This window comes from Hyperolius riggenbachi, chromosome 8 (assembly GCF_040937935.1).
Source record: "Hyperolius riggenbachi isolate aHypRig1 chromosome 8, aHypRig1.pri, whole genome shotgun sequence".
NCBI lineage: Eukaryota > Metazoa > Chordata > Amphibia > Anura > Hyperoliidae > Hyperolius > Hyperolius riggenbachi.
Genome location: NC_090653.1, coordinates 77,939,788 through 77,959,079, shown reverse-complemented (window position 1 = coordinate 77,959,079; position 19,292 = coordinate 77,939,788).

Below are 19,292 nucleotides of genomic sequence, written 5' to 3'. Positions count from 1 at the left end.
CTTGCGAACAGGAGTGGTGGCGGGGGTGGAGGACTCGGTTCCAGAGCTAATGGTGGCCTGCTCATCCACCATCAGTTCCACCACAGCGTCTGCGTCCTTCTCCTCAATAGGACGGCTACGACCTGGCGGTGGGAGGAACATCTGGGCCACACGCTGCTGCTGCTGCTGTGTCTCTGCAGCGTGACTCCCAGCTGTTGGACGGCCAAGGCGTCCACGGCCAGTGGCTAATGGCGGAATAGCCACTGGTGCAGACGCAGAACTGCACATGGTGGTGGTGGCGCGGCTGCCACGCCCACGACCTCCTCTCTTGGCGATGCCCTTGCTGCCCTTGCTGCCCCTGCCCAGACCACGGCTGCGAGTGCCAGACATTGTATATTTTTAATATTATACAAATGGAAAAAAAAACTTATGTATGTAAAGGCGGGTGGGACAAGTGGGGTACTTTAATGGGGTGGGACTGGTGGTGGTGGGTGTGTGAGGTGACGGACAGGTGTACTCTACAGCAGAGATCGGTGTAGCGCTAACGAGAGAGTGCGCACTGCGCACACAAAGACCCTAGCTGACGCTGACTGACGGTGTCCCTATACACAGACTACAGTACAAGTCAGCAAATACACAATAGAAGTAATAAACAATAGGACGGGTGTAGAACTAACGAGAGGGTGCGGACAGCGCAGACGTGCACTGACTGCGCACACAAAGACCCTAGGTAACGCGGTGACGGACGGTACCTATACACAGACTAGAGTACACTACAGTACTAACTAAACAATAGAAGAATCTAGCTAAACAATACAACAGGTGTGACTAGATTACAGAGAGCAGATACAGCAGGACAGGTATAGCAGTAAAGCTGGGCCTTGCTAACTATAAAATAGTACAATATCTATCTAACACAGAAGTAGTACAGTAATGACAGGTGAGAGCACAGGTGAGGTGAGGTTAGGTAACTAGAGACTAGAGCAAGAGCACAGAGCAGGGCAGGCACAGGGCCTAGCTGCTGGCTGCAGGCCTGCAGCAGCAGCACCAGTGACAGACTCTCCCTCCCTAGTCCCTAATCACACAACCTAAACTGCCTAAAATACAATCCATTTACAATACAAAGCAATACAGTTGAAGATCAAGTGTTGGAGTGTAAAAACGCTAGGTTTAGAACAATAGCAATGCACTTGCACACAGACAAAAAGCACTGGAGCAGTTCTCTCAGTACAATCAGTCAGTAAGTCGCAAGCAGGACGAGTGAGGCAAGATGGCGTCCGCTATTTATAGAGGGGGGCTTGGCCAGGCTCCCCCTCTGTGATTGGCTACAGTCAGAGGGCTTGGAGCCCTCTGATTCGCTTGTGAGGACTCGAGATGACGTCTGTCGTGACGCTATCCGAGCTCGGATAGCTAGGATATCTCCGGATAGCTGCTTGCTATCCGAGTGCGCTCGGATAGCACAGCCCGGATAGCTAATACTATTCGAGCTCGCTATTCGAGCTCGAATAGTGAAAAAAGAGCTAGGATATCCGAGTACCTCGGATATCCTAGCTCAGATGAGCATCACTAGATCATTTCATGATGACAAAGGCCAGAAAGAAGTAGGCAAAGGAGTGCCCATTTTTCCGTACGGCTTTTTCCTACAACGAAGCGTCTGCTGTACAGCAGCAGAGTGGTGCAGCGGAAGTGTGCTGAGCCCATAACCCAAAGGTCGATGGATCGAAACCATCCTCTGCTAGCAGGGGCGTAGCTACAACTCACTGGGCCCCATAGCAAATTTATTGGCCAGGCCCCCCCCCCCCAGGTGATGCCCGGCGTGGGCTCCCACATCCCAACCAGATAGCGTGATTGGACAGAGCGATCCCAGCCGTGGGCGCACAATCAAGGACGCCCATCGCCGGGCAGCACCTGCGCAGTCCACAGCAAACATCCTGACCAGGAAGTAAGTTCAGGGGGTGGGTACACACTAATGGTGGGGATGGCGATAAGGTGAGCATGGGGAGAGCTCACTGCACATGCCTGATCCCCATTATTACATTTTTAAATGTGCTAAGGCATCCTTTAACCTTTTAACTTATATTAAACACGGTGAATGAATAACCTAAGAGGGAAAGACACAAAACACATACATACAACACCCTGCTGTCTCCCTTTCCACAAAATACGCATGCATGTCTGTCAAAATGTAAACAGCCATCACCCCACACCCAGTAACTACTTCTTCATTTGGTCTACCTATCAGAGCAGGCCACCAGTGTGAATAGCAGATGTGCTGACTGAGGACACATTCAACTGAAGGGTGACTGGGTATTAAAGGCCAAAGGATGATGGCGAGCTGACAGAAGAATGTTCAATACCCTCCCCCTTCCTTCCCCAGAATCTGTGAGCTAATTACCAACTCATTGGAGGGCAGTCAGTGTTCTTATCAGTACAACGATCTCCCCACAGCAATAGAGCAAAGGAGTGTGAATCTTCTGACCACAGCTGTACACTCTGTGAGCTCAGCCCGCTCAGAGCAGCCTGTATCAGCAGTGTGAAGTTCACAGACAACACTACCGATATGCTCAGCTCTGAGCAGGCTCAGCTCACAGTGAACAGCTGTGGGTTAGAAAATTCACGCTCCTTTGCCTTTTAGCGCTGCTGTGGGGAGATCTACTGATAAGAACAGTGACTGACCAGGTGACCACCATAAAGAATAGAGGGTTACTTCACTGCAAGCTTTGGGGGAAAACAATCAGCTGAACTTACTGTAGCAGCAGGCATTGGAGATGGAGAGTCAACACCAGGAGGAAGTTTTGAAAACTTGCCGGCAGGAAACCCCACAGCGCCACCAGTTCCTCCTCCCTGGCCGGAACTATAGATTAATTGTCGGGCTGGCCAGGTAGGTATTGATATGCAGCAGACTGGTGAGGAAATAGTCCCCTCTCACCTGCCTGCTGCTGCTTGGAGATTTTAGCGAGGGACATCGGGGAAGGGTGGTTTGGGGAAGGTAGTTGATGCTTTTCTTCATGAAGTTTTTATAATTAAAAAAAAAAAAAGTTTCCTGCTGTCGGGATGGGGCCCCCTAGTGGTGTCCGGGCCCCATAGCAGCTGCTATGCCTGCTATACCTATTTCTACGCCAGTGTCTGCTAGGTGTTCTTTGGTTTTTACACCTTGCTTTACCACATGGGCCAATCGGTGGCCATAGCCCCGTAAGAAAAAGTGTCATTAGGGCCTTGCTGTAACATAGATTGTAGTGTAACTATCTCAACTAATGTACCCTTCTTAAACTTGAAGATTGCATACAAATGTAAGCAGAGTGGTGCAGTGAACGTGTGCTGGGCCCATAACCCAGAGGTTTATGGATTGAAACCATCCTCTGCTAGGCATGATTTCATTTTTGCACCTCGCTTTGTCGCATGGGCAAAACGGTTTCCATAGCCCTGTAAGAGAAAGTGTAGTAAGGGCCCTGCCGTAACATAGATATTAGGGTAGCTAAGACTACTCCTGGGCCTTTCTTGTAGTTGAAGAGATGAGTGAACTGTGACACCACAGCAAACAGTGAAGCTTCCCCATATTGGAGCATTGGACTTGGTAAAGTCTTAAGCCAATGTGTTGTAAGACACAAGTAAGCTTTAGGTTAGCAGGAATTATTGCATGGCCACCTAGCTTTTCATCCTTCCCACCCTTGCCCTGGAATCTTCCAGACTTCAAATTGCTGTCCTTTGCTGCGTGTGTTACACCAGCATCATCCAGGGGGGCACATGATCTTGAAATGAAGCCTGTAAGCAGTATCACCATGTGTCCACTGCTTTCATCTAGCAAATTAGGCAAATAAGCAAGCTCATTTTTCTCTTGGGTGTATCATAATGGTACATGCTAGGCTGGCTTCAGCCAGGGCCGAAGCTACCATAGGAAAAAATGGGCAGTTGCCCCAGGGCCCCAGAGCCTGTAGGGGCCCCCAAGTTGCCCCGCCCTATCTTAACTGTTGCTCCTTAAGGACTCTGCAGAGTCTGTTAAGTTGGGAGGTGATTGGGGAGGGTCAGCAGCCAGCTCAGGGGCCCAGGAGGGAAATTTGGCTGCAACAAAGGGCCTCCAATGACACTTTTTGGTTTGGGGGGGCCCCCAGGCTAATTTTTCCCTAGGGCCCAATTGTTACTTGAACCGGCCCTGGCTTCAGCATGTAGCGTTGGTGGTATAGTGGTGAGCATAGCTACCTTCCAAGCAGTTGATCTGGGTTCGATTCCTGGCCAATGTATGTGAGCTGGCTTTTGACATCCTACAAATCCCTGGAAGACAAAACAGAGGAGGAGGAGGATGTTTTTTCTGCCGGATCATCCTTAATCCTGTTGTTTAAACTGCTTCTAGGGGCTTTCTCGTGATTGGCGAAAAAATTCCGCATTTCGATGGAATTACGCATCGTTCTGCGGAATTTCCGCTACGGCAATTCCGTTCCGATGTGACGGAACGGAATCATCAAATTCCGGCCGGAATCGCGGAACATGGTGAGCATCCCTACCAAAAATTACTTTTCTCATATGTTGCTGTCACTTTCAGTAGGTAGTAGAAATCTGACAGAAGTGACAGGTTTGGACTAGTCCATCTCTTCATAGGGGATTCTCAGCAAGGCTTTTATTCTTGATAAAGCTATTTCCTAAAAAGAATTCAAACAATGATGTAGCTTCCCTGCTTGCTACACAGTTTTTTGGCAGTTGGACAGAGCAACCGCCATTCACTAAGTGCTTTTGAAAATAAATAAATCCCTGAGAATCCCCTATGAAGAGATGGACTAGTCCAAAACCTGTCGCTTCTGTAAGATTTCTACTACCTACTGTAAGTGACAACAACATAGGAGAAAAGTAATTTATGGCTCATTTTACTCTGGAAAAAAATTTCTTTTTATTTGTATATGTTTGCACATATTTTAAATTTTAAAATGTTTTGCCATAGTGCCCCTTTAACTACTCCTAACCCTAACCACCCATCACCTACTCACTACACTAACCAGCCCCTATCTGCATGAACTGCAAAAAAGCAGTTTGATATCAAATGACGTATCTGTGACCTTATTTTAATAATAATGAGTTGTAGAATACATTTTGATGTGTCTCATAGCTTATCCCATGTCAAATAAAAATTAGGTAGGGACAAACTTAATCCATCATTTAAAAATATAATTACAAAGTTTCAGCAAAGCTACAGGAGTCGTTAGAATACAAAACACCAACTTTTCAATAGCCCTGGTTGTTTTTTTTTCCATAATAGTGACATTTGTGGCCCTTTTTTTTTTTTTTGCTGTCCAAACTCTTCCAGACTCTTCTAGGGCTATGCAAACAAAGTATGGTGTTATAATACTTAGTGGAAAAAATTGGCTGGGACAAAGACATATGCATGCATCGGAATTAATGGTTAATGGTCCAACTGGCCATCAGCGGAGTGATATATTATATTATTTTAACCGTAATAAGTTGTTGAATAGATTTTAGGGTGTTTTACAGTTGAGGCCTATGTCTTGTGAATTCTTTTTGGTGATAAACTGAATCAAAAGCAATAAAAAAAATGTTTGCCATATATTATGTACCAAAATTAAAAGCTTGTTAAAAGAAAACAAGGTGACAGAATTTAAAATAGAATACATAAATTGTTATCTGAGGAACTTAGCTTTGTATGCCATGTGGGTATATTACTGTTATTTTTGCAAAGAAGGCCTTGCAGTCAGGGGCGTAACTAGAAATCACGGGCCCCCCCCCCCTGCAAAACTTTGGATGGTGCCCCCTCACCCTGCACACTGAATAAAGACTGTCTACAAATCTTTGTCTACAAAACTTTGTATGATTCATTATCAGTGGCTGAGCAGATGCAGTCATTAGAACAATTGTGCAGAGAGCATAAAGTTTTTTCTTTCCTTGCCTTTAGCTGTCAGTCTCTCAGGATGGGGCCCCCTGTGGCTTCTGGGCCCCCCTGCGGCTGCATCCCTTGCAGGGTCTATTTTTACACCCCTACTTGCAGTTATTGCTAAGGCACAATACAAAAACGAAAAACACAATATAGAAAAAATACACCTTTAATTTTAAATAATATACTATCCCCATACATTGCACTAGGGACATAATTTAAATGTTAAGATAACCAGGACCAATGGGCAAATTAATGTGTGCATTTTATCTGCGTTAGAACTGTTTATTTTAAAACTATAGTGGATAGAAATGGAGAAGTAGTGTATTTTTTCTTTTTTTTTCTATTTTTTTCACTTTAAAATGCATAGGGAATAAAATAATAAATACAAAAAAATCACTTCTAAAAAGCCTAATTTGTGGCGAGAACAATAAGATATAGATCAGCTAGGTGTGATAAGTAGTGGTAAAGTTATTGGCCAATAAATGGGAGGGGTGCTGAAATGTGAAAACTGCTCAGATGCATAAGGTAAAAAAAAAACATTGAAGGAAGTGGTTAATAGCTGATATAAAATTGCTGTTAATAGCTAATATTAACATGGGCGCATCATCCATGGCTGTTTACCCTATGGCACAATTTATCAGTGCATAGCCCTTGCAAGGCTGCCAAGCCGTGGCGCAGCTAAGGAGCTATGGGCCCTGGTGCAAGTTTTACATGGACCCCCCAAGCACTCTATACATAACAATTGATACGGCGCACCTAAACCTGCAAAGGACAACAATAGTGTCAGTGGTGCAAGTAGGGGATGGGAAACAGTTTGTTAATAATTACTACTATTTAAAGCATCTATAGAAGTGATTATTACCAACACAGGGCCAATAGAGAGCTAATATTGTGCATGAGAGAGGGCCGCCTCGGGACCCCCCTGACCCAAGGGCCTCGATGCAGTCGCTACCTCTGTAACCCCTATTGCTACGCCACTGCTGTCAAGGCATTTTGCTTCAGGATTGTCTTTGACTGATGCTAGTGGGGGGGGGGGGGGGGGGGGTGCTAGTCCAAGCCCAAGACCTTCTTACAAGAAATCTGGAAGATTTTTAAAGACAAAATGTATATTCTTCGGGAGAGGAAGCCTCTGGATCCTACAGAAGCTTTCCCCAACCCACCTCCGTCCTTCCGTTCTTTTGCTGCGACCACTGAAGTTACATGGCTCTTGCCCGCACTGCGCAGACACAGATGGAGGGTGCTTCACCCCTCCTCTGGAATTCCTTCCCACAACACATTCGTCACTCTCCAACCTTTGTTACCTTTAACCTTCTGCCAACTGCGTCACGCCAATGGGTGCGGCCGCGGCGGCAGCCCCAGGACCACCTAACGCCAATTGGCGTAAAGTCCTGGGGCTCTGTTTTGCAGGAGATCACGCGCAGGCTGCGCGCGCGCATCTCCTGCTTGGGGGGCGGAGCACCGCCCCGCCTTCAGTCTCCGAGCGGCTATTGCCGCTCGGGAGACTGTTAGACGGCGTGATCGCCGTCTATTTACAAGGTGCAGCGCTGCGATCAGCACCAGTCCCTGGGGGACAAGAGAGCGATTGGCTCTCATGGGCAGAAGCCTATTACAGCCGATCGCCATAATTGGCTGGCTGTGGGGAGGGAGGGAGGGTAGAAATTTAAAGAAACAGGGGTTTTTAAAAAAAACAAAACAAACAATAACATGTATTATAAAAAAAATAAACATGGGGGGAGTGATCAGACCCCACTAACAGAGAGCTCTGTTGGTGGGGAGAAAAGGGGGGGGGGGGAATCACTTGTGTGCTGTGTTGTGCGGCCCTGCAGCTTGGCCTTAACGCTGCAGTGGCGTATTTTGCTAAAAATGGCCTGGTCACTAGGGGGGTTTAGCACTGCAGTCCTCAAGTGGTTAAACTGTCTCTCAAAACTTACTTGTTCCAACAAGCATACGCTCTACCTTAGGTCACTTTTCCTTTTTCCTGAAGCTAAGTTGCACTCCTACTAGATATCCTAAAACACACTGACTCTAGGTATGTTTAGTGTATACTGTCAAAAACCTGAGCGGTTCTTGCCTTTTTCATGATTGCTAACTCAGTAAAGGACCAGCCTTTAAAGTGTTGCTTTCATATAAATCCGGCATAGCGGGGTCTGAACCCTCTATAACAGTAATTATAGATTGACATTGTACCTTGAAATGAATCAGAGCACTCAGTATATGATTTTATATAAAAAAATTGTATTTGCTTATCATACAGCATATATACAAAATATGAACAGTTCCAAGTAGTGTTTCCATCTTATCAAGGCCTTTATAGCCAAGCGTTTATCAATCTTCCAAGTACATTCAAAAAAGAATATAACAGTTGTGTTATGTAGAATAAGATCAAAAATCGTCTCATCTGTATCAATAGCTGTGTATATAATAGCTGTGTAAAATGTGTAGTAATCTTCTTGAAGAAATAGCATAAAAAATATCTTCTAAAAAAACTTCTTCCTAACATCTTAACAGAACTTAATGCTGAAAAATTAATAAAGTAAATCACCAGAATATTAAGCATACCCCATTCTCTGTCCTCTCTTCAGCATCTAGAACCACGTGTGGGAAGGTATCTTCTGCCTCATGTTTATTCTCAGGAGATTGTTGGGCTTCTGCAAACTATGAGCTTTCAGCTCTTACTTTTATAGGGATTGGATGCAATATGGCTGCCTAATCTGGAATTTCCCTGAATCCCAGGTTCTGATTGGCTAAAGCTTCCATGCGTCAATGCTTTATCATGTTTGAATACCTAAATCATAATATTATTGTTTATAAATTCCTTAATTACCTTATCTTGTGGGAATTAACGTCATTTGGAGTGCTTGACATTTGATATAGGGTCATTTCTGATGCAGTTAATTAAAAATGGATGTCACCAGCCATCTTGTCTGCTGGTTGACTTTTTTTGCCCCAGACATTGAGACTAAACAATGTCATTTATGACTCATTTCTGATAAAGTGTTCTCTGCTAATTAAGTTGGAATGTCTCGGTACTTTCCCAGACATAAGATTGGTCAGGTTGACACTAACACAGACCTGTGAGAGTCTTCAGCAATTTAGGGCTTATTGAAACATACAGGGCTTCTAATATACTTATTTAAATATAAAGTGTAACGATCGGTGTCAGCACACAGAGAGAATCTGATTATTGGTGATCTGCAGTATCACCAAGAATACAGATCTATACCTGATTATGGATGATCTGCAGAATCACCAATAATACAGATATAGTACTAACCTCCGGACACCTCTAGATATATATGGTGAGTGTTTGGTGTAACAATATGACTTTGAGTAACCCACCTGATGAGCAGGTGGCCCTAAGCAGTACAGAAGACACTGCTATAGAGAGTACAGAAACCTTCCGGCAGCATGAGACTCTCCAAGGGGTGGAGTCAGGCTGAAGGTAGGAAGGACTAGAGAGTGAGTGACACCTGAAGGTGGATGTCACTGACTGATCTGGAGACTATCTCTTTAGTGGAGAGAGATAGCTCTCGAGGTCGGGCAAGCCAGGTCGGCAACACACGGACAGACAAAGTACAAAGACAGAAGGCTGATTCGGTATCCAAGGCAGGCAGGGTTTGGCAACGGAATTTTAAGTCCCCTCATCATCAGTTAGTGTTCCCTTTTACAAAATAATGATGCTACATGCCTCATATACCCTAAAAACGTTTTTTTAAAGCAATTTAAAGGCCACTTCCGGTTTTTCTATCCAGATATCCGAATTTGCCCGGATACTGTGGTCGGATATCAGATTTGCATTCGGATCGGAAAATTTTGAACTCGGATATCCGACCCGGATCGGATATCGGGGTATCCGGATCCGAATCGGATCCGGATTTTGAAAAGGGGTATCCGAGCATCACTACTTGGGTGTGAGGTCCGTGGTCTCTACACCCTGGAACTAGTCTGAAGTATAACAGAATGATAACACAAGTTCCCTAGTCTTGGGTGTGAGGTCCGTGGTCTCTACACCCTGGAACTAGTCTGAAGTATAACAGAATGATAACACAAGTTCCCTAGTCTTGGGTGTGAGGTCCGTGGTCTCTACACCCTGGAACTAGTCTGAAGTATAACAGAATAATAACACAAGTAATCTGGTTCAGTGTGAATTCCCAGGTCCTCCTGGTTCAAACACACTGTTGGATCTGACTAAGGTCTGAGTGCTTCCACGTAGTGTTCGCAACGGCAGACAATTTGAGAGTGGCCAGCAGCAACCATATATAGAGCGGTGCTCTCTGGCGCCACCCTTAAGTGATCAACCAATGGTTACCAGCTCTGAGGTCAGCTGACCGGCCTGGTCAGCTGATCCCCCTTGGCCCTCATAAAAGTTCTGCCTTTCAACGCGCGCGTATTCCTAAACCTGTGTGAACTAACAGACTTAGCCACACCAGATGCACGCTGCTGCGTGCACAACGCCGCGCTGGACGTGGAACCAGCCGCCTTGCTGATAGTACATGCGGCGGCTCTTCCGCGTTCTGCCATGTTACTAGAGGCACGCTTCCGTGTACAGACCGCCGCGTTGGATGCGGAATCAGCCGCCTTGCTGTCTGTACACGCGGCGGCTTTTCCGCGTTCTCTCACATAAAGCTTATTATATAATTCTTCTTAAAACAATCATATAAGAAATAATTGCATATTAAATCTCAATAATATAAAATCATGTTCTATATATTTGCCTTTCTTGTGAATAAATATAATAACTTCAACCGACAGATGTCACTATCTCATAACAATCTGTATTAATAATATTAATTTTATAAGACTATGAAACCGCCAGGTGGCATCATTGAATCATCTTTAACTAATTGGGAAAACCCCTTATTGTTTAATATTTTATAAAGCCTGTTCCCAAAACATCATGTGTTATCAGCTAGCTGAGACTAGAACATGTCAACAACCCTCCAGAAACCTAAACAATCTCACGAGAATATTTTACTGTCTCAAAGCATCACCAGCTTTTAAATGTATTTCAAAGTATTACATTATATTATATAGGGTTTAACAATAACTATTTCTTTCTTTAGAAGGACTGTTCTGATTATTAATATTTAGATTAATAATATCTATGTGTAATAATTAAGAAAATGTACATATATAATTACTGCAGTAATGTGAGTTTTTACTTGTTCCCAGTTTTTACACAGAAGCATCTTTCAAATGTCAAGGCCACAGACAAAACGCACTAACATAAACAAGAATGTTCTGGCTTTTTGTAACTAGAATAATCCAATTATGAGTTTCACTGCTTGGAATATGCTGAGATGTTCACAGAGCATTATTTAAAAAAAAAATACTCTAACTTTACAGTTTACAATGAAATTTTGCATAGAACATTAAAACTTAAAACATACACATATGACAGCTTTTCCTGCATAAATAAAACCGCTAGAATTCTGACAATACTACCCCACCTCCTGTTTCCCCCATTCTTCTAGATTGTAAGCTCGCAAGGGTAGGGGTCTCTCCCCCTTTTGTGTCTTGGAATTCATTATACATTTTATTCGTCATGTTACTTTTGTCACTGTCATTACCAATTCTGTGTTTTGTATAGATTCTGTATTTAGTCACTAATTCTGTATTTTGTATATTGGTGTATTCCATTTGTCTGGATTATTATGTACCCCATGTTCATTTCTTACTTTGTACAGCACCACAGAATATGTTGGCTCTTTATAAATCAATAATAATAATAATAGTTGCTACAAGACTCTACATGGTCCTTGTAACTGAAGATTTCACAGGAATCTGGTCTTTTATTAATAATTTTGCTGTGTTGTTTAAAGGAATACTTAAGTGAAAAAAAAATGATCTTTACTCACCCGGGGCATCCCTCAGCCCCCTGAAGCTGTATGGTGCCCTCACAGCCCCGCTCCGATCGTCCCGTCACCGCCGGCGGCTACTTCCGGGTTCGGTGACAGCCGCCGACAGGCTGGGAACGCGGGTGATTCTCCGCATTCCCAGCTGCTATATCACCCTCTATGCTGCTATAGCGTATATATATATATATATATATATATATATATATATATATATATATATATATATATATATATATATATATATATATATATATATATATATACGATCTCATCCCGATCTCGATCGGTCCCGATCTCATCCGATAACATGATATGACATGTGATCGGGATCCAGGAGACCGTGTCAGCGTTACAGCACTACCCGGTGGTGAAAGAGGAGTGATGTAAGACCCAGGTTCTCAGCGTGTGGTACGTGTACCCCAGGGGGTACTTCTGATGGTTCCAGGGGGTACTCTGGCTTTATATTCTTAACCAAGAATAACAAATTTAGAGTTTTAGAAAATGTTAAAGAGGAACTCCAGTGAACATTTTACTGTGGGCAGGTGATGTAGCTGCTGCATGGTTTTTGGCAGTTGGAAACAGCTGTAAACAGCTATTTCCCACAATGCAAAAAGGTTCACAGACAGGAAACTGCCAAAAAAGTTCAAACTTTTCTTGTGGGAGGGGTTTCACCACAATATCAGTCATACAGCGCCCCTGATGGTCTGTTTGTGAAAAGGAATAGATTTCTCATGTAAAAGGGGGTATCAGCTACTGATTGGGATAAAGTTCAATATTTGGTCGGAGTTTCTCTTTAAATTTTATTTCAACACCACCAAATTAGTATTTTAGCTTTATTTAAAAGCAATATTAAATGCTTGGAAATGGTTTCGAACCAATTATCATGTACTATGATTAAATATATATTTGTCAAGGGGTTCTTGTGATAATGTTTACTATGCTAGGGGGTACTTGGCGAGTACAGGGTTTTAAAAGGGGTACATACCAATAGAATGTTGAGAAACACTGATGGAAGAAACTCTTCCATCACCTCTCTTTTACCACCAGGTGGCACTATAATGCTGACACAGTCTCTCCTGGAACCCGATCACATGTCATATCATGGGACCTGAACCGAGAAGACCTGCCGGGGGTACATCGCCACCATGGTGGAGGTAGAAGAAGCTGATACTTCACTAAAGCGGCTGCTACTAGCCACTTTAGTGAACTATCGCTGTAGACGTATATCACTACCATACGGCTTAGGTAAGCAGCACCCGCTGCTTCGTTACGCACGCTATGCTGCCACTAGCGCACGTAGCGTAGATGGCAAGAAAATTAAGTCCCGCTGATTTAATAGCTATTTTGCTTAGTGAATCAACCCCAATATGCTATGCTATATTCATCTCCTAGCAGTACCTCCCGCAACATAACCCCTGAACTAAAACTATTCCATATCAATGTACTTTATTAGCACTTCCCTCCCCGGCATTACTGCCTCAACATAAAATATAGTCACGTATTTTGTAGTAAATACAGGCGCTGATCCAAACTTTATCTCATGTGTATGTTCCACCAGCTGCTCAGGATAAACCACATCCACAATCGGTTCCAAGAAAAATGCATACAAATCCACAGCGCTTGGTACTCAAATCGGCATCTGCAGTAACCCCACAGTGCTCAAAAGCATATTTCCACAGTGACCATCACCAGAAATAAATTGAGAAAGGTCACTTCTCCATCCAAGAATCACATAAACATTTATTAGAAGCTGAATCTACATCACATATACAATGACTTACTTCCAGGGTCCTTTTGACAGGGACCCTTAGTAGTTAAAAGCTTATAGTGTAACCCAGTACACATTTAAAATCCAAAAAACGATCTCATATAAGTTGTCCAGTCTCCAGTTCCAGTTATGAGATCGTTTTTTGGATTTTAAATGTGTACTGGGTTACACTATAAGCTTTTAACTACTAAGGGTCCCTGTCAAAAGGACCCTGGAAGTAAGTCATTGTATATATGATGTAGATTCAGCTTCTAATAAATGTTTATGTGATTCTTGGATGGAGAAGTGACCTTTCTCAATTTATTTCTGGTGATGGTCACTGTGGAAATTTGCTTTTGAGCACTGGGGGGTTACTGCAGATGCCGATTTGAGTACCAAGCGCTGTGGATTTGTATGCATTTTTCAACATAAAATATAATTCCTCCTCTATGTCCTAGGAATTCCAAACCAAGCATGAACCTGGTATAAGACTGTCATAGCAAAATCCATGTATATGCTTAAGGTGAAATGTCCTTTTTGGGGTACACAGAAAGCAGAAATATGTAAGATCCATCTTATTCCTCACTCTGTCTGCCTCCAGGAGCAGAGAGCACTCTCTTGTTCTTGCATACATATCCAGCCCAGTCCATTGCCCAGGTCACCTCTTGTTCGCCACGCAGAGCTGGGCCGAGGCAGAGACTGGATGGGCTCCAGCCTTTGAATGCATGGCTGCAAGGGCGCAGAGAGGGGGGCCGACATCTACTATATATCTAACTTCTCCTTCTGATCGTCAGCCCCCGTCCTTCAGGCTGACGCTTACCTCCACCGATTCACTCGACCCCCTGACAGCGTTCTGGACCGCAGCGCCTAAGCGGGGAGGATTATAAGCAGCCCATACACACTCACCTCTCCTAGGTTCCAGGCGCAAGAGTTTCCATCTATCTGCTCTACCACACCGTCGCACTGAACTTGATGCAGAGCGACGGTGTTGCAGGGCAGACAGACTGAACCTCCGAACCCTGGAACCCTGGGAGAGGTGGGTGTGTGTAGGCTGCTTATAATCCTCCCCGCTTGTGCGCTGCAGTCCAGAACGCTGCCAGGGGGTCGGGTGAAACGGGGTAGTGAGCGCACTGCTCAGCCTGCAGGAAGGGTGCAGATGAAAAGGGGGGCAGGCGCATTTTGCAATCTCAGCCTTTAGTGCTGGAGAACCTTGTCCCAGCCCTATGGCCACATCACTCACTGGTCCCACTGGCTTGGTCATGTCATAATGTTAGGAACAGTGACATGGCATGGCACAGCTGGAAGCAATGAGGAGCCCCAAGCAAAGCACTGGACTGGAGAGTGTATGCATCACTCACTGGTCTCACTAGCTTGGTGGTGTGATCAGGGGCGCCTCTGGCCATTTTGTCACTCCAGGCGAGGAAATCTGTGCCCTCCCCCCCATTAAAATAATCGCAATGCTGCAGCATTTCACCAGAAAATAATCGTATTACAGTAGTGGTTCAGTGCAACACTACTTGCCGCCGATCTACCGCCTCTATACCAGTACCACTGTGTCCAATTGAAAAATGTACTGTTTGATCGTAGTTTTGATACATTTTTTCAATGGATTAATTGATCGAAAGTATAATCGATGTGGGTGGTTGGTAATCACCAGATTCAATCCTAGTGAAAGAATCTGTCAGTAAAAACGAATGCATGTATTGACAGCTATAGGCTAGGGTTACTAATAAGATCGGGGTAAATAAAATTGTGAGGGTAAGGGGTGGGGGGCAAAGTAGAGAATGACAAGGAACATTTATATTGCATTTTTCTTTGGACTCTGCATAAGGCAAGCTTTCTCAGCCAGCCTAATGCTTCACATTGACTTATACAAGAAAAACCTCAAAGCACCAGGCACTGTACCAGCAGCCTAGAGAAAAAGCTCCCCCCTTTGCCCCTGGCCAGTCCGTTCTGAAATGCCTTGTACCTGCTTCCCAGAAAGACACCATCCTCCTCTGCTGATGTGTTTTCACAGTCATAAGGAGGGGCGGGACAGGAGTGAACAGACACGCTCTAGATCCCGAGATAACAACTAATTAGGGAACCTCATGCAAAGTGTTGTAGACAAAGTTTTGTAGACTCATTATGAGAGGCTGAGCAGCAGATGCTTTCATTAGAACTTTTTATCTTCGCACCCTCAGTTTTCAGTCTCTACGGACAGGAAAAATAAACATTTTTCCCCCTGGAAGCGCCCCCAAATAAATCTGCTGCTCCAGGCAGTTGGCTTATCAGCTGGTGCCTAGAGGCGCCTTTGGGAGTGATAATGCTGGTTTTGGGTTTTACAGCTTGGAGCCATGAGGAGCCCCAGGCAAAGGATTACACTAAAGGGAACACTTTACAGACTCTTCTGTGCTCTACTTTGACTCTGCTCTTGTTGGATATGTTCAGATGGACTGTGCGTGGCAATGGTGGGGTTGAGGAGGAGATGGGAAACATCTGGACTACCCAGAGGCCTCCGTGTACCTAGGTAAGCATCTAACATATTTTTTTTGTGGGTGGGGGACCTCAGGTTCACTTTAAAAGAAGATCTGCCTGAGCAGAAAGAGCCTCAAGGATATTCTCTCACTCTGAGCAGTGAGCTGTTTTGCCTCTTTTATATGAACCTGCTTTGCTGCACAGCCTGCACTTGAACCTCATACAGTGCATATAAAGCACAGTGACACCATATATGGCCTGATCTGACAACTACAGCTCGGCAGGGCTTGGGTTGTGTGTCCAAGTCGACACCTTAATAGCTAAAACATCCTCCACTCTGAAATACTTCTGATGATTTATGAATCCACCAGGCAACTTCAGTGAATCAATTTGGTTAAAGGCTACTTGTAACTTTTTCTCTACACAATAGAGTATGAATGTGTTCTTCAAATTCATCATAACAAAGTAAGTGTGAGGGGTGCGGAGGCAAAGGATTAGCTATGGGGGTGTTTAAAAAGTTTGTGTTGTGACAGGGGCATAACTAGAACTGACTGGGCCCCATAGCAAAATGTTTGCAGGGCCGCCCAGCCCAACTGCTCATAGTCTAGTGGTCTACCCCCATATAGCTTTCACTGGTGGTTTCCCCTCCTATATTCATTTCCTTGGTAGACTATTGGTCCTCTCCAACATAAAGCTTTCCCTGCTGGCCTAGGAGCCCTTCCTCTCTGGGCAAAAAGCCAGAGCAACAGCATGGAAGGAGCAGACAATGGAGAATACATTTACATAAAAAAAAACACAGGGCCAGGCCCCCCTTGGCTATGGGCCCCATAGCAGTCTCTGTGGCTGCCAGAGGCGTATCTAGAGGGGTGCAGGCATGGCTTGTGCCATGGGCACCACAGCACCATGGGCGCCATGGCTGCCTCCTCCTCCCTCATGCTTCACCACCATACTGAAGGATGCCTCTTCGTCATTTGTACCTGCTCTTATACTGGAGGACATCTCTCACAACCTATACTGGGAGGGTCTACTTATACTGGGGGGGCACCTGCCAAATCTATACTGAGGGGGTTTCTTATACTGAGGGGAACGTAATTACCTATACTGAGGGACTACTTATACTGGGGGGATACCTCTTACTACTTATGCTAAAGAAGGCTATTTATACTGGGGAGACATCTCTAACTACATATACTGGGAGGGCAATGTAAACATGGGTCTACTTATACTGGGTGAACTACCTCTGGCTACCTATACTAGGGTGCTACCTCTGGTTACTTTTACTTGGGGGTTAACTCTAGCAACCTATACTGGGGTGACTTGTATCATTGCAAGAAAATAAGCTGTTATTATGGGACAAGGTGGTCTGATGGGGGAGGGGGGGGGGGGCACAATTTCAGTGTTTGCCATAGGCGCTATGGCACCCAGATACGCCCCTGGTGGCTGCTATGGTGATTGTGATATATTTGACAAAGACTCCGCAGTGTAACTGTTTGGGGGAGCAGCCCGTGGTGACTGCTGTGGGAGTCAGGGGTGATCAGCAAAGAGACCCTTCTAGATCTACCCAGGGTGCTTATCCAACCTCCCCATTAACGTTTTGTTATGGGACGCCATCAGTCTACTCTATAATCACACCATTGGTTACGCTTTCATTTTTCAATACAGTGCTCTCCTACTCCAACAGGCCTTTCCCAGGGGTGCCCCAGGCCTTTCATATATTTGGAATAATAAACATAAAAACTCTTGGTCCACAATCAACTCGCTAACAACTGCGTGGAAGGGTGAGCAATGCACCCTAAGAAGAAAAGACAAAGGACAACGGGAACCCAAATGGTGCAGTACGTCACAAAGTATATAAAAGTGAAAATTAGGTGAAATGAACACTCATAAAGGGAGGTTGTATAGGCAGGAACCAACCACTGGAAGCAGGTGGAGATGCACAAACCCAACTCCACTCGGAGAAGGTAGTGATGGTTGCACTCAAAAACAACAGTGAGGCGACATGTGGCATCAGCCATGTGGTGGTGACCAGACTTAGCTCTCTCAAGGAGGAAAACAAGCACAAAGGGTGTAAGAGGCGCCCAGGAGTGTATACAACGGAGTTAAAAACAAATAAGAGAGAAAACGGGAAAGATGGCTTTCCTCAATAATGACACATTCATATATAAATATACACGCCCGGATTTACCTCACAGGAGCCTATAGGCACAGATGTCCTGGCACCTCCTCATCGCAATTGTGCTGACTGGCCCAGCTGACATTTCTCCCTTACTTCCCTTGCCCGTCATGGGTAGCTACAGGTGTCCCTTCATATTAGGTAGCTAGAGGAACCTCACTATTAAGTAGCTAGAGGTGCCCCTGAGTGAACGGAGATCTCATCAGTGGAATGCCGAGAGCAGGGTGAGTCACCTCTCATTTACACTCTCATCAGGACTCTACATAGGGAAGGAGGGAGGAAGGAACTTGGGGGGGGGGGGGGAACCGAGCTGCCCTTCCATCATCAGGCACCTGTAGGCACTTGCCTAAAATGCCTTATGGTACATCCGGCCCTGTAAATATAGTAAATTTTTAACAAGCTCAGGCAATGCGTTTCGTTGGTCTCTGCTCACTTTCTCAGGCCAAATAAAGTGCTAAAGGGTTTCAAAAGCCAGGTGCAGAGCGCCTCTGACCTTTTCTCTTTTGTTTTTAACACAGTTTTATACACTTCGGGGCACCTCTTACCCCCTTTGAACTCACTGAGTGCACTTTTTACATGCAGGTTTTCTTTAACCTGCCTGGCGTTCTGATTCCCGCGGCCGCAGCGTTTTTTGCACATATTTTTTTTCTTTTTCATGTAGCTAGCCTAGCGCTAGCTACATGATTCCCCCCTCCCTGCGGCGTCCCTCCCACCCCTCCGATCACCGCCGGGGCAATGGCCCGTCCGGAAATCCAGTTCTGAACGGGATTTCCTGGAGGGCTTCCCCCATCACCATGGCGACGCACATCGTGACGTCATCGACGTCGTGACGTCACAGAGAGACCCGATCCACCCCTCAGCGCTGCCTGGCACTGATTGGCCAGGCAGCGCACGGGGTCTCGCCTGGGGGGGCCCTGCATCGCGGCGGGTAGTGGCGGATCGGCGGTGGGCGGTGGCGATCGGGTAAGGCAAAGTGCTTGCTGCGTGGTTTTTTTTTTTTAAATTATTCAAAACGGCCCAGCGTGGCCTGAGCGGTCACTTCCGGCGTCTCTGGACGAGCCTAGCTCGTCCAGCATGCTAGGGAGGTTAAAGCCGATCAGAGATGAAAAACTGACTTTAATAAGTAACTTGTCTATATACTGTATCTTATCTAAAGTTAAGATAGTTTACACAGCAAATCTAGCTGCAAACAGCTTCAAC